The sequence below is a fragment of the Chenopodium album genome, chromosome 23 (assembly GCF_948465745.1).
Source record: "Chenopodium album chromosome 23, dcCheAlbu1.1, whole genome shotgun sequence".
NCBI lineage: Eukaryota > Viridiplantae > Streptophyta > Magnoliopsida > Caryophyllales > Amaranthaceae > Chenopodium > Chenopodium album.
Genome location: NC_137856.1, coordinates 9,971,661 through 9,985,710, shown reverse-complemented (window position 1 = coordinate 9,985,710; position 14,050 = coordinate 9,971,661).

Sequence of the window (14,050 nt, the reverse complement as noted above, 5' to 3'; positions counted from 1 at the left end):
AACAAAGTAATCCTTATAACATTGTCCGAATAACTCCTGTAATATTGACTGAGTATCCCTACAACACTCACTGAGTAAACCCCTATAACACTGATTAAGTAACCCCTACAACACTAACCGAGTAATCCTTATAACACTAACAAAGTAACCCCTAATATGATTGGACACAATGTGTAGCCAGCCACATATACACTTACAGCAATTAAGAGTATTGCTCAAGTCCAAAACCTTAAAAATGAATAGTGATATAGTACGAACCCCTAATTGTGAGATTTCGTTGTGTTAAAAATAAGATGGATATCAACAGTGTTATTTGGTAGTTAGTGAGTTAAATTAATGGGTGTGCAATTATTACATAATAGAAGGCCCGTGAAAGAGGAGTGTCCCATGTTTAGAGAATTTTGTCAAATAATATTGGATGGAAGGATTTGTCACATGCATTTCAACATGTACACTTATTGATATTATGTACTGTAGTTCGTCGTGTATTTGATGCCAAATGTTTCATTTTTTTTCCATTATAATTTTTTATTTTCATCATTGAATTAGACTATTATGCATTTGACTAACACTAGAGTAGGCTAATTAATAAATAAATATGAAGAAGGGAGTGATGAGTGGAGGCGTGGAGCTACAACATAATTCCTAAGAGATTTCACTAAGTTTAGGTATAATTTATATATACGTTTTTGGAGTATTATGTGTCCGGTTATTTTCGTATTATTCTTATTTAAGTTAAACTAAGAATTTGAATTTGTGACCTTGAAATCACAACTTCTCTCGGACATATTTTTAGGGATAGGATCCCTACTCTCTTCTCCCTCTCGCCAAACTTTATGTCTCTATAATTTTGCATGTCTCCGATCCAACCATCTTACCCTAAAATCTTTAAACCTAATAAAACATGTTTAACATCAAGACAATCCTCTCTTGCCCTTCAAATAGTTGAATATCGCATATTTTTTGGTGAAGGAAAAGACAATGGAATAGAAACCAAGGGAAGGAAAGAAAAAAAGTAATTATGTATCTCTACTATTTTTTTTTTTTTTTTGGACAAGATGTATCTCTACTATTTGGTTCAACTGTTTAAGGAGAGGGATTGAATACAATCCAATGTTTAGTTAATTATTTTTTAAAAAAAATGAAAAAAAAATAAATAAATAAAGTAAAGGAACAAATAAAGAGAATGAAGACTACAACGACAACAACTAAAAAAGTCAGAAAGAGGCTGACAACTTATTCAATTTTCTTTGTTTGTGAAAAATACTCCAATTTTGTAAGGAATTTAAGCATTTTATTAGTTTATTTTTTTCATATTATATACTTAGGGACTGTTCACATTTACTGAACTGAGCTGAATTGAACTGATTAGAGCTGAATAGAACTGAAATGATTGGAGCTGAACTGAACTGAACTGAACTGAGCTGAAATGAATATTTTATGAGAGAAGGAAATTGGGAGCTGAACTGAACTGATTGGAGCTGAACTGAACTAAACTGAACTGGACTGAAATTAAGTAATTAAATATGAACATGCCCTTACTCCGTTATAAAATAGATAACACATTTTGACTTTAACACTGTTTATAAACTTTGTTTTGAGTATGTAGCATAATAACATTTGTGAGTTATAGATATGAAAATACATAGTAATGTGGGACCTTGTTACATTTGTTTCAATGTGTACTTAAAATTCAATTTTTAACATTTTTTACAGTAGTATTATTTAAGATATTTTCAATTAAATTTTTGCACTGACAAACTGATGAAATAACGTGCCATCTAATTTGGAATGGACAACGTATATTAATTGAAAATACGAAAAAAGTAATTTTTCAAATTTCAAATACGAAGTGTCTCCAATATACTTCCCTTGTTTTCTTTTAAATGCAATACTTAAACTTTTACACTATTCATATATACCACTTTGTCTAGCTTTGATGATTTATAATTAAGGAATGATTTAAGTCATTAGTGTCGTCTCGATTTATACTTTATTAATATCAAGTTTTTGTAACTTTTACATGTTATTAATATAAGATATTAATGATTGAAATCACGAATCGGCAAGTGTGTAATGAGAAGTATTGCATGAGAAAACAAAAATTTTCAAAGTATTATCTATACTATATAGTCAAACGGCACTTACATATAATTCCTAAGAAATCAAAAATTCCAACACAAATACTTTAACCGTTTTTAAATACTTGCTCCACTTTCCTTTTCTGACCATTTTTAAATAATTGCTTCATTTCCTTTTTTGGAAAGCTTTTACAATATTTAATTCATTTCTCACACTTGGTGGACCCAATACAATATTCTCTCTCCTCCTATTCTTCTACTATTTTTGCTTTTTACAATTTTTTATTTTCTCAACTACCCCACTCTATATTTTTTACTTTCTCCAATTTCTCCTAAAACTCCGCGCATAGAGAAATGGAGCAAGTATTTAAAAACGGAGGGAGTACATAACACCTTAAACTAAGTACATTGTAGATTTGATCAACAATTGCATTAATAAAAAACTTCATCCGAAGCAATACAATCTGTGAGTTCGCACTGATTCGACTTGAAATCCACTGATGCATAGCCGTTTGAGTGAAATACTCATGTGGTCCTCCAGATTCTTATAGTGATTATGAAACCCTAAATCTTCAATCCTCGCTATACAAACATTAAAATAAATAAATAAATAAATTCAAGAAAAATCATGATCACAAGGATGAGATCTATTTATTAAAAGTAATTAAAAGGTTTTTGGGGCTTATTACCAGTAAGAACACCAGTGAAAGCCCCTACGAAGATTCACAACTGAGAGCAAGAAGAAAAGAGATGGTATATATGGAGAGCAGAGGGAGAAAAGAGTAGCAAACCTTACAAAAATGAAAAAACCTAGTAATGGAGACTAGGAAAACCCTCCTAAGGAAGAAACCCTAGAGGGAACTAAAAAACCTTCCCAAGGAGAAAACCTAGAGGGAACGAAGACTGAAGTGCTATATTATTAGTATGAATTTTAAGAGTAGAATAATAAAGTATATACATTTACATATGCTACTTAAAGAGCAAGCCCCAGTTTATAAACCTAAATAAACCAATTATGTTTATCAAATGACATTTTCGTACGTAAATAAGTTGCATTGAAAAATTGTGTTTTTTGATTAAAAAATACTTCCTCTGTTTTTTTTTACTTGATATGTTTCTTTTATCACGCTTGCCAATGCACAATTTTAACGATATATCTTTAAATCTACATAAGTAAAAATTAAAAAAGTTATATATTAGGATAGTACTTATTAAGATGAATTCAAAAACATGCTACATGAATATGTTTTTCCTTACATATAATTCACAAAACATAATCAAAGGACGAATGGTGAATAGTGTAAAAGTCAAAGTGGGTAAAGTAAAAAAGAACAAAGGAAGTATATATTTGTACTGTTTGTGGTACACTATGACAAGTTGAACAGATTTTCATAGTTAACACTGTTAACTCTCCGTTAGCTACTATATATTCATCATCTTTTCCTCCCACCTTCTTCTTCTTCATGTTCATTTTATTCCTCTAATTCAAATTTTTTTCTTCCCACCCACCTTAATTGTAATACCCCGTATTTATATAAAATATTTAAGTATTATTAAAATATATTGTTAAGGGCTCAAGTATTTTAATTAAATATTTTAAAGGGTTAAACTATTTTAAATATAAGGCTTTATAAAAGTAATATATATTTTGGGCCAAACGTTAATTAATTATTGGGCAATGTAAATTACCCCTCCATACTCTTATTGGAATAACCCATTCCAAAACCCATAACTTAAGCCATATCCCATAACTTAAGCCCACATTTTTATAAGCCCAAATTTAACCCTACTCTCTCTACTCTATAAAAACCCCATGAATCCCCAAAATTTTCCACACAAAAGGTTAGTCTTATTTTCTTTCTCCTTTGTTTTATTAATTTGTGTAATTATAATTATTGATTTATGGGTTTTGATTTTATTGTTTGAAATTAATTTGATTAGTATCAAATTGTATTTTTTATGATTAAACTTTATAATTTCAGATTTAATAAATGTCATAATTTTCAGATTTTGTAAATTTTATAACCTAGGGTTTTTAATTATTGAAAATCATGATTTTAGGGTTTTTATGAACAAATGATTTAGGGTTTTTATAGTAATGATGTTTTGAAATTTTGGTGATTATAACTACTGATTAATTTAACTTAATTCCAGATTATTTTGAACACGTAAATTCGTGTTTTCATTTTTAGATTTCCGTTCGTTAATATTAATCCCATTTTAATCCCGACCAGGTTTTGAACTCATCCAATTTTGATTAAAAAAAAAATTGTGTTTTCCATGTGGAAACAACGTTTTAAGAAAGACTCATTACTTTGGTAGTGAGCACCACCCTTTCGTGGCCAAATTCAGCCTCTAAATATGATTTTCGGGCATTTTTTTTATTTTTAACGAAGTTTTTTTATGCTTTAACTTTTATCCTTGAGTTTAAAGGGTAAGAGATAATTTAATGTTTCTATGGATAATTTAAGTATAAAGATGTATTTTGATGAAGTTTTAAAGGGTCTTTGATTAGTTTAAAATACTGGAATTTTATTTAAAGTAGTATAATTTTGATTTTAATAAAAGGGTGTGATTACCCATTAAAAAGAAGTTTAATCAGGGGTTTTTAAATTATTTTCAGATTATTTTAAGTAGATTAAAGTGAGTTTAAGTTGCTGGAAATTGTGTATACAAGGGTAATTAATTTAGTATTATTGTCCCTTTATGTAAGAGACTTCGTTCGGGAATTGTTGTAGAGTACTCAGTTATTTTAATGGCTTAATTGAGGTACGTTCGCATACTTAGCATATTTTAATGATGTAGTATCATGCTAGGCTTGATTTAAATCAATTACAAGTAGTATCATGCTAAGGTATAAGTTTGGAATTGTGGATATTGATGTTGGTGATTGAATTGTGAAGCATGATTTATTTGTGATGGTTTACGAAAGTTATATTTTGGCATGATTATATGGACTACACTTTTATTTATGGCATGTTAGAATGCATGTTTAATTAAACTACATGTTTAATTTGGCTTGGAATATTGAAATTTTTTTTATTATGGTTCATATAATTTTTATTGATGTTATAAGCATGGGAAAGGAACTATAAAAGTGTCTATGTACACGAGGAATAAATTGTATGTTGGTGCCTTAGTGTACTTAAGGTGTTTTTAACACCGAGGGATAGGATTTGTGGCGCTTTATGCGTTTAAAGCGTCTTTGACACTGAGGTAGATTTAAAAAGGGTTCAACATTAAATATTATGTTGTCACTAATTATTCAAGAATTAAATTGGTATGTTTGTTTGATTGAATTATTATTGTTGATAGAATTATTATGCTTTGAGAGTCATCACCAAGTCTAATAATATGTAAATAACGTAAAGTGAAAGAGATTACGCACCAAAACTCTTGGAACGTATATACCATGAGTATGAACATATGGGGGGAGTTATGTGACTTTGTATTTGATCATAACTTCTAACGGAGTACAGGACGCTGTACATTCCTTTTTATTATTATTATGCGATGGAATTCCGCCACCTATGTGTGGTTTTGTCGCTGGCACGGTTAGCTCCTGTGTTAGTTAACCTCAATTTATTTGGGGGAGGTAGAGTTGGAAACCCGTTCGATGCGTAATGAACGCTAAATGAATTATTCAGTGTCTAGTTAAAGAGTCTTGCTGAATGTTGTGCGTGCTTGTATACAGGTGCATTGAGGTAAGTGTGTGTTGATTAGGTGAAAGCATGTTAGTGTGTTTAATTACGCTTATGTACCCATCTTTGCTGATTGTGTGTTTTTGTGTGTTTTAGCCATGTCTTTACCTTGGCCCTATGATGACCCATTTTTAATGGAGAGTAATGGAAACAAGTAGAGATAAGCTTTTCAGGTATTGAAGCATATTTATGACGGGGCATGAGTGAAGAGCGAATGATGCTAGTTTCCATTAGTTTATGATGTGTTTATTGCTTTGATTATTTATGATATTATTATTATGTGTGAAACTATCGCAAAGTTTTGGATTTGGTTTGGTTTTAATAAGGGCCTAACGGTTCCAAGTTGTAGGTTGATTTTATTTGACTTCGTTTGACTTTAGTTTTAACTTTAGTTTCATTTGGTTGGCTTTTGAGTTGACTTGTTTTGGATGGTTTTGAAGTTAGTCTTCCGCTGTGTGTCTTTGATATTTTCCTTAGCCGTTTTCACGGTGGCGGTAATATCTTAGAATTTCCTATTTTTAGTTTCTAAAAGAGCAAAACATGTATTTTAAAGGAAAGGAATTTCTAGGGTGTTACATTAATCTTCTCCCTCCAATATCTGCCCACTTTCACCTTCTCTTTCAAGTCCGTTCGACTCCATTTCCGCTGGTGAAATTAAATGAAAACCCTAATAACAAAAGGAGAAGTTAATGGCATGATTAACCCTAAATGATAGTTGAGTTTTCCTTCCTCCATTAAATTCGACTTCGCTCCACTGTTTCCGGCGGCGAACGAAAACCCAAACAATAAAGCGAAAATAACGGGCATGGTTAACCCTAAAGGATAGATAAGCTTTTTCCCTTCCATTGATTTCGCCTTGTTCAACATTATATACTCCCTCTGTGTTTCTTTAAGTGTTACAGTTTGACCGGCACATAGTTTTAGGCAATTTAATTGACTTAAATAAAATAAGAGGTAACTGGGTAGTTGTAGAATTAAAAAATTGTAAAATAAAGATAGTGGGGTTAATAGTTTATTGAAAAGTAATAAATGTAAGAGGAAAGATAAAATAAAATAAATAAAATAAATAAGTAATAGTGGGTTTGGATGGGAACTATGAGAGAAGAGAGATATAATATTTTAATATAGCTTTTTGACAAAGAAAGGAAGTGTAACACTTATTAAAACACGGTCAGATTTGGTATGTGTAACACTAATTGAAACACGGAGGGAGTAGTGAAAAGGTGTACTTTTCACCATTGAAATTGAAGGTTATAGGAGAAGAGAAAAAACAACAAAAGGTTGAAGGGTGAGAGAGAAAACCACAAATACCAAAAGGTTGAAATAGGAGAGAGAAAAAAAAAATTTAACCAAAGTAGAGATTTTTTTTTTTTTTTTGTGTTGATGGAAAGTTAGATGTAATTTACATATGCACCTCTTGATAAAGTATTCTTGTTTTTCAGGGTTATAAACTTATATTTTCTCCTACTTAAATTATTTCATGTTTTAATTGAAATATGCTATATTGTCAAATTAATGAAGCTGCAGAAAAAAAAAAAATTATTATTGATAATCTAATATCATATAACTAATATATAAACCTAAACTTTTAGCCAGGCCACGAGACAACGACATTTGACGTCTCAACTTTTCGCCAAGTGTCGTGCCACGTAAGCAACATATAATATTTAACTAGTGAGTGACCCCGGGCGTTGCCCCGAGTTGCTACTGTTATAGACGTACAATCAATAATTTTTTTAAAAGGCTTTTCAAAACTGCAATTGTCATTGTCAAATCAAAATTGAGTTATTCTTTAAATATAGTTTTTTATATTTTAGTTAAACATTGTGGTTTGCACTTATATGAATTTTTTTTCTATATAATTAACATAGTTGATATTGGCTTCGATGGTTAAATAGTAATGTGTGTTATAAGAGGTTTAAGAACGCTTTTTAATATGTGGAGTACGAAGTAGGGAATAAAGAGTGAAGTAAGAAATAAATATGTGTTTTTTTGTAATAATTAAACCATATGGTGTAAAGTTATATACTACCTCTAGTCCAATTTACTTGCAATAAAGGAATATTTTATGTCTCACAAATAATACCCCTTTGTTGCGAGTAAATTGGACCGGAGGTAATATATTTCTTTTTCAGAGTTATAACATGTTTGATAATTAGCTTAGATGGCTAAAGAGTCAATATTGTTGTAAGTGGTTTGGGGTTCAAATCCTCTTATCATCATATTCCTTTATTTAGTGATGGTGTGGTATGTGGAGATGTTGGGTAGGTGACATGGCGCCGTCAAATGTTGGTGAAGTAATGTGGCGTCATAAATTGTTGGTGAAGTGACGTGGCGTAATTTGGAAGAGGCTAAGTGGCGCATAGACATTTTAATAAACGCCTTTTAATATATTAGTATAGATATGATATCTCTGACGTTAGATAAGAAAATTTAAGATATATTTTAAGGATAAAAAAGTTGAATTTTAGATAGAAAAGTTGATCTAGAGTTTTATTTCTTAATGGTATTCGACGTAAAATATCCTTAATTAAAAGGGATATACAACTTTTACATAACACTATCTATATCAAAATTGGCATATATATAGATAAAATGTTTATCTTATAAGTAAATAACCCGGACATCGTCCGAGGTACAAAACTATATACAAATAAAGTAGGCATTTTTAGAGAGTATTCGGCGCTCCACATAAGCAAAGGTATTATTTCAACCAATTAAAAATTAGATTTGTATTTTATTTTAGAATTAAAAAAATCACTCGCCACCTAAGCAAAATTGACGAATGAGATTTAAGAATTTTGCCACGTGGCTAAAAAACAACGAATGGTGATTTATTAGGATTTAAATTATTCAAAAAAACAAAATACTATCTTTATAAAAAAAATTAAAAAAATAATAAAAAAAAGAGACAAAACATCATCTTTAGATATTAGGATTTAAATTATACGAAAACAATTGTGTAAATTATATTTTGATATTAGAATTCAAATTATTAAAAAATAAAAATTATCTTTTGATATTTATATATATATGGTTTTATTTAAACATCCTATGAATGAGTTGATAATTAAATGTTAGATTAAAATCATATCACAAATAATATTATATTTAAATGATAAACGAATACAATAAAGTTAGATACTAACCATTATAAGACAAAGTTTGATAGTGTTTAGGATAAAATAAATAAATTTTTTTACTTAATTATAATTAAACTAAAATTTGTGATACCTACCATTATTATAAATTGACATATTATACGACACCAACTTAATTTCAAATGAATACAAAATCAAATCAAACGAATTTTGTATTAGTAATTTTATGTCAGTTTTAGGTCATTAACGGTGGGTAATTCTTAGCTTAATTTTCAAATTCATACTTAAATTTTTATTTGCCATTTGCCATTACTACTTATATTGTATTTATTTACGTATTTAATGATAATATGTTTATGGTTTGTTTATTAAATTTGTTTTTACATACAAATCTAATTTGATTAAAGAATTAAATTTGAGCAAAAGTGATTAGAAAATCAAAGTACGAGTTTCTAACCTATTTGACGCACTTCCTCAAACAATATAGCTTAATAAGATTGGATATGGTCTTATTGGACGAAGAGGTATTATTTTTTGATAAATTGTTTGTGTTCATTAAATTTGTTTATAAACCTTTGTAGTTTTTTTATTAATTAAATTCATGGACAAAAAACAAACACTTTGTGATTTGTGTGCTTAATTAAGTTATTAAATAAACTTAATTTCTTATTTTTAATTACAGTGTGATTAGCTTCATGCCTCAATTAAAGACAACTTTGTTCAACACTTTCGCAGTTTCGTCCAATTGATTGAGGAAAAATTTACTCCATTAGATACTTTTCCGTGAATCTATCTAAATAATAAATAATATCGCGTTGTCGACAAAATTATAATTCAATTTTTTTCCAAAATAGTTTTTTGGGTGACTGGGGATGATAGGAAAAAATTCCAATGCATGGATTTGATTTTGTACAATTATAATTTTTCGATCAATTTCGTAATGATTTTTCTCTTCCTGGTAAACATATTAATTTATTTTATATCAACTTTGCTTTTGCTAACATATTTGTGCTCTATTTATCCACTTTTGTTAGATGTAGTAGGTATGGTTGTGAACGAAGTTGACGATTCCATGGTTAAATAGTATACACATTTTTTTATTATTATATTTTAAAAATACTACTTACCTATATTTAAAGCAGACATTTTTTTTTTAAAACATTTAGCGCGCCACATAAGCAAAGGTATTAATAATATAATTTTGATCAATTAAAAATTAGAATAAAAAAATCACCTACCATCCAAGCAAAAGTGACATATGAGATAGATTTAAGAATTTGGCCACATAGATAGTTAAAAACATCAAATATATTTAAAAATTAAAAAATGTCTATTTTTCGGAAGAACTAAAATATATCTTTAAAAATTAAAATTTTAAATTTTTAAAAACTAAAATTATACAAAGTTATATTTGAAAAAAATAATTATAGAATGAGATTTGTTCTATCTAATTTTACACGCCACTTAGACTAAAATAAATCTATAAATGGTGATTTAGAATTTAAATTATTTTTAAAATTAAAAAAAAAAAAATCATCTATTCACATTAAATTTTTTATCCTATTAATCATCCTGTTAATCACCACATGAGCTAAGACTTGGGAGTTTTAAATTATTTAAAAATTAAAAAAAAATCACACAAGCATAATAAATTATCTAAAATTAATAGAACTTATCTTTAACAAATAATAATAAATTAATCAAAATTTATACAAAAATTTTCTATTTGTGAGATTTTATTTTAAAAAATCGTGCATCGCACAGATTTACATCTAGTACTATAATAATCTTGGATAAAATATTATTCTAATATAGTGCGTGAAATATGTTAGTATTATTTTTTTGAAAAAAATAATTACCTATTATAGTACATAAAAAATGTGAAAATATTCTAATTTGTTTTAATATGAAAAATATTCTAGTAAAGTGTATATAAATAAAATATGATTTTCAAAATAGTAATTAGAAAGAAAATATTGTAGTTTATAATGGCATGAAATTTTGACCAAAAAAAAAATGAAAAAAGACAAAAAAATTTAATATGGATATAACACGTGTTTAAGTTAAAGATATGGCATAATAATATATCTAATACACGAAATGTGAGGTAATAGATATGAAAAATATGTTATATAATGAAAATGGAAAATACGTCAATCAAAATTACTCCCTTCGTGTTTTAATAAGTGTGACACTTACCAATTCCGGTCGTGTTTTAATAAGTGTTACACTTCCTTTATTGGCAAAAATCTACATTAAAATATTATATCTCTCTTCTCTCATGGTCCCCATCCAAACCCACTACTATTTTTTTATAATATTTTTCCTCTCATATTTATTACTTTTTAATAAACTATTAACCCCACCATCTTTCTTTTACAATTTTTTAATACTCCAATTACCCCACTTACCTCTTATTTTATTTAAGTCAATTAAATTTCCTAAAATTATGTGCCGGTCAAACTGTAACACTTAAAAAAACACGGAGGGAGTATCACAATTATATGATTTGGTAGATAAATATATTGTGTATAGTTTACAATAAGTATTTAATAGCATTAGTGAAAAAAACAAAAGGTTCTGGAGAGATGAAACATGACCAAAAAGTGACTGGTGTCTGTTTTAGTATTATACTCCCTACATATTTTATTATTTGCTTCATTTCTCCAAAAAGTACTAAAATTTGAAAGTAGTGGGATTAGTAGAAGAATAAAGTATTATAGTTTGGAGGAAAGAGAATATAAGTTTGATAGTTGGAGTTCCACTAAAAAAGAATAAATTAGTAAAATATTGTATAAGGTTTCCAGGCCAAAAATAGGAAATGTAGCAATTAAATAGATACAACCGCAAAAGGAAAGTGGAGCAAGTAATAAAATACGGAGGGATTATATAGATAGGTATTTTCTCCCATTGTATTTGTGTGATGAAATGGAAATAGATAGTTAAAATAAATATACCGCACGCATCGCAACATAAAGGGCTAGTAATTAGTTATTAATTAATCCTTTTATATATCAAAAAGCGCTTATTAACATAAAGGGCTATGTATAACATTACCATAAAAAAAATAAAAAATAAAAAAAAGTATTCCTAAAAACGTTTATGTGCCTCATAAATATGCACTAGTATTGCATGTGCCACGTCACCACTGACATTGCAACAATTATTTTATTGTGCCAGGTCACATCACCACTGACATTGCAACACTAAGAAAAACATCCCGCAAGTTTCGAACATTGAAACTTATGGATTTAAGATCACACTTACTACCATCTTAGCCAATAGTAATTAATGTTCTAAATATACACATAAATAAATACGGAGTATATCTTTATGAAAGCTCAAAAAAAAGGGTTAAATAATTATGTTCACTTCCAAGACAACATAGTCTATTAAATCCTCTTCTCCTTTCTTTTTTTTTTTTTCTTTTTTTTTTAAATGTTTTTTTACATATCATGTTCACTTCACCTTAAAAAAATTATTAAGTAAAAATATTTTCAATTCACTAAAAATAAGTTCAGTTCACTGAAATTAATTTCAATCCAATAAAATATTGAAATAAGTTTTAGTTTAGGAAAAATTAGTCGCTTCAATAAAAAATAAAGAGTCAGTAAAAATTATTTTAGTTTAGTAAAAATTTTAGTTCAGCAAAATGAATTTCAGTCAATAAAAATAGTTTAAGCTCAACAAAAAATAAGGTGAAGTGAACAAGCCTAACATACATTATAATTTAAAGTAACAACCCGATGCAACGTTCGAGCCACACACTAGTTTAATAATTATATAAAAGCAAGAAACTTTTTTTCCTTTTTTTTTTTTTTTTTTGAAAGGCAGCAAGAAACTTTATTTCATGATACATTATTTGCCATTTTAATTAATCAAATTTAATACCACAATATAAATGTGTTCAATCTATGATAACATGCCTTGGGCAGAATTACTTGACAATCATCTGGATTTCTGTCGAACTATTAGTTTCTTTTTTATTTAAATCAAATTTAAACCATGTTCTTTACACCAAAACTATATTAATAATTTTTTCTTGCTATCTAAAAAAGACAATCCTTTTGAACAGAAGAATTTCCAAAATCTCTTATATATGAATAATTAAAGATTCTTTTTTATCAGAAATTCATGTGAAATTTCATTTCTTGTCTTTCCTATTTCATACCCTACTCCCTTTCACTTCGAGGTGACTGAGAAAATACGACTTATTAGAGAAAGAAAACAATTCAGAACTAAAATTATTGGTTGTATTATTTAATGTATTATTGTTTAGCTTGTAGACTATATTATCAAGTCTTTTTCTTCACGATGTCCTTTTGTTCAATATATATACCATAGAATTATTGCTTGGACACTAGATTATCATGTATGGAGCGTTTTAGTCGGATTTAATTTTCAAGGTTTTGTCATTTATACATGTAATTAGTTTCCCAAATGAATACGTAATTCTAATTAGACTAAGGGTCTATCCTAGTATGTTAAGTAAAGGTCTAGCCGTCTAGGCTTTCTCGGGAATGACATTCAATAATTTATTAAATAAGTATAGTCATGTGAGATATCTTATATAATCCATCCTACTCATTACATTAAATAAGTCAAAAAGTTAATTTAATAATGAGAGACGGCGTAAGATGAGAGTGGGCTGGTGTATTAATTAACTACAAATGAGCTAACTTTCCACACTCGCCCACTTTCCATAAATAAAAGCCCTTAGGATTCCTTCACGAAAATGACTTGTATGTTATTATTGGACGTTGCCAAGAAAAATATGACTTCTCTGAATTTAATGCTTCCTTGTTTAATAATTGCTACCAAAATAAGAGGATATATCTATATTTCCACAGTTAGATGAGAATAAAGCTGGCCCATACTAACAAAACAAAAAATAAACCCAAAAAAGTTTGAGATATGAAAGAAAATAGACAGAGTTTCTAACACAGCTTTATATACTGTAATTGTGGACTACTGTCAAATTTATCACCAATTACATTGATATAAAACCTACTTATTTTGTTTTCTTTCACTTACAACATGGTATTGTGACATGCATTTTGAATGATATTTGATACCCTCTTTGTTTCAAATAATTATCGGATTTTAGTTAGGCATATATGTCAATATAAACTTTGACAAATAAAATCTTTAATTAAAATGTCTTCAA